At 50.0% G+C, this 3,325-nt stretch overlaps 1 pseudogene; it reads left to right on the top strand.

Annotated features, from left to right (window-relative positions):
• The first annotated feature begins 2,048 nt into the window (after positions 1–2,048).
• Positions 2,049–3,051, top strand: LOC116538237 (annotated as a pseudogene).
• The last annotated feature ends 274 nt before the right edge of the window (positions 3,052–3,325 follow it).

Raw genomic sequence — 3,325 nt, 5'->3', positions numbered from 1 at the left:
TTTTTTTTTTTTTTTTCTGAGACGGAGTTTTGCTCTTGTTACCCAGGCTGGAGTGCAATGGCACGATCTCGGCTCACCGCAACCTCCGCCTTCTGGGTTCAGGCAATTCTCCTGCTTCAGCCTCCTGAGTAGCTGGGATTACAGGCACGCGCCACCAAGCCCAGCTAATTTTTTGTATTTTTAGTAGAGACGGGGTTTCACCATGTTGACCAGGATGGTCTCGATCTCTTGACCTCGTGATCCGCCCGCCTCAGCCTCCCAAAGTGCTGGGATTACAGGCGTGAGCCACCGCGCCCGGCCTAGATTCATTTTTCTTATGGCATTTAACTCTGGTTTTGTCTAATTCTCTTTATTTTTGTTCAAGGCTTAATCAGTTTTGTCATTTTATTTGGTAGTTCACGAGAGTCTAATGAGATCATGGGATTTCATCCTCTTTAACTTATCTAAATCTAGATAGCCTGAAGTTAGTTAAAATATTTTGAAAAAGCCCCAGGGGAGTTCTGATACACTGACTATCCACGTTGAATCCCAGACTTAGGTGAGAATGTGCTACTCTAATTGACTTCTTGTTTCTGGTTCCTGTAGCACTGATTTGTCCTAGAGAGTTAACACAGTGGCTTCCATCTGCAAGTTACCTTCCCACCTAGTGTGATCACAATGAGACGATGATGACCATGGTGGCGCTGCGTTTTGGTTCTTGGTTGCATACCCTGTGGTATATTAATATGCTGGCATTCTGAGGATTGACTCTTTCATGTGTGCCATTTGTACGCATGTCTCTGTCTTCGACTCTGAGTTTCAGAGAAGAAGGTCAGATCTTGGAGTGTAACAATCTTAGCATGTAGCCTCTGAGCTGTTGTCCAACATTGCCTAAGCTCACCTTATGTGAAACAATCACCATTTCATCTTATTAACTCTCAACTGTCTTTTCTATGAAAACCATCAAATGCCTAAAGCATTTATCCTCAGATCATGGGGGAGAAGATACACTCTAATCAGATTTGTGCAACAGGCATTTTTAGTACCACCTCTTTTCAATTATCTAGCCCATAGTATTCCCTGCCTTCTCTGGATAATAACCAGAATACCACCACCACCACCAACCCCACCACATGTTTGTATCATTAAAATAGAAGTTAACATTTTGGGCTATTCACTATGTTCCAGGAACTCTGTATACTAAGCACGCTGCATTATCTTAATTTCAACAAAACACTGTAAGGTAGTTTCTGTCATTTTTTCCCACTTTATAAATTAGGAAACTGAGACACAGAAATTTACCCGCATAGAAGATCAGCCATATGTGGTAGTTTCAGTGTAGGGAATTAAAATCTCATTTCATCAACCACAGAAAAATAACAGCTCTTCTGATAGTCACTATCACGGAGCACCAACTCTACATCAGACATCGTCCTAAGCATTTTTGCTTCATTTAAAAAATTGGCGTACAAAGAATGGTGCAAGCTCATCATCAGTAATTATAGATACAAACTAATATTTTGAGAACTGAACTAGTGAAATCCATAAAAATGGATATGACATTTTTTACAAATGCATGAATTGAACATTCAGGAATATTTATCGCTCCGATACAAGTGACACGGGGAAGAATCTCAGGGCTGCAGGACAGAGGGATGTTACTGCAGTGGAGTCGGCAGAAGGTGAATCAAGATTACGTCCTATCCTGAGAAAAGTTATCATCAGGCAGAGGAGATAATGGGTTTATTCATCCACAGAGCATAAACAAACGACCTCCACCACCATGAGAACATCAGCAGATCCTATCCAGGCAGCATCTGAGGCAGGTGGTGACAGGTGCACTCGAATCGCCATCCACTGGACAGATCCCTACCACACAGGTACATTTAGCCAGTTATCAGATTCTAAAGGCAATAAACTTCAATCATGATTAGTACTGTTTTTTTATGCTATATTAACTTAATGAGCAAACTTACAATACATTGTGTTTATATGTGGCTCTGTGTTAAGAGAATATGTGGACCGGACCAGGGCCTGTCCAGGCGTTGCGGGATTGGGGCCTGGGAACTCGGCCCCCGGCAGCCAAGACGCCCGGGACTGGGCTGAGCGGCGCGATCCCCGCCCCAGGCCTGCCGACTGCCCCGCGCCGGCCTCACCTGCAGCGCACCCGGCGCGCAGCTCTCCTCCACCGGACTGCGAGGCTCTGCGCGCCCCGCGGAGGCCGGCGGCCACCAGCAGCGACTGCGGAGCGACGGCGGGCGGCCCCGGGCATGTACGCCCCCGGAGGCACAGGGTGGCCCGGCGGGTGCCGGCGGAGGAGCCCGGGAGGCAGCGCTCTGCCCAAGCAGCCGGAGCGCAGCCTGGCCTCGGCCCTGCCTGGCGCCCTGTCCATCACGGCGCTGTGCACTGCCTTCGCCGAGCCCGCCTGGTTGCCCATCCACGGAGGCACCTGTTCCTGCCAGGAGCTGGAGGTCTCCGACGTGTTGGGCTGTGTGCACCCGGACCTGCTGAAAGATTTCTGCATGAATCCCCAGACAGTGCTGCTCCGGCGGGTCATCCTGTGTTGTCTCTCCGCTTTCCTTCTGGATGTCTTTGGTCCCAAGCATCCCGCTCTGAATATCACCCGTCGCTATGCCTTCGCCCATATCCTCACTGTTCTGCAGTGTGCCACTGTCATTGGCTTTTCTTATTGGGCTTCTGAACTCATCCTGGCCCAGCAGCAGCAGCATAAGTACCATGGATCCCAGGTCTATGTCACCTTCACTGTTAGCTTCTACCTCGTGGTGGGAGCTGGTGGAGCCTCAATCCTGGCTACGGCAGCCAACCTCCTTTGCCACTATCCCACAGAGGAAGAGGAGCAGACGCTGGAGCTGCTCTCTGAGATGGAGAACGAGCCCTACCTGGCAGAATATGAGGTCATCAACCAGTTCCAGCCACCTCCTGCCTACACAGCCTAATGCCAGCCTTAGGCTCTCTTCCTCGGCAGCCCTTCCCCCAACTCTGCAACTCCTCTCGCACCCAGAGGAGCTCCTTTCCCCAGCAGGCCTCCCTGGTAGGATCCTGACCATGTTCTCCAAACCTTCCCCAGGAGAGACTCTGCCTTTAGGGTTATGCGAGTATCGCTGCTCTCAGAACTGGGGGGTCCACTGTTTTTCTGTAATGCACTGTTTCCCTCCTGCGGCATCCTGCTCCCTGCACGTTCACGAGTCATTAGCAGCCAGGGAAGGTCATCCAAGTTTCCCCCAGGATGGGCCATATCTTTGGGACCGAGACTTTCCTTGGAGAGCTGCTGAGAGTGGGTAGTCCCAGGAAGAAGCGTCAGAGGCCAAGGGAAAGGGGACTGTGG

Source organism: Sapajus apella, unplaced genomic scaffold, assembly GCF_009761245.1.
Source record: "Sapajus apella isolate SASKATOON/1434 unplaced genomic scaffold, GSC_monkey_1.0 scaffold118, whole genome shotgun sequence".
NCBI classification, from domain to species: Eukaryota; Metazoa; Chordata; class Mammalia; order Primates; family Cebidae; genus Sapajus; species Sapajus apella.
The sequence above is the reverse complement of the archived record's forward strand: the minus strand, read 5'-3'. Positions and strand labels throughout refer to the sequence as shown.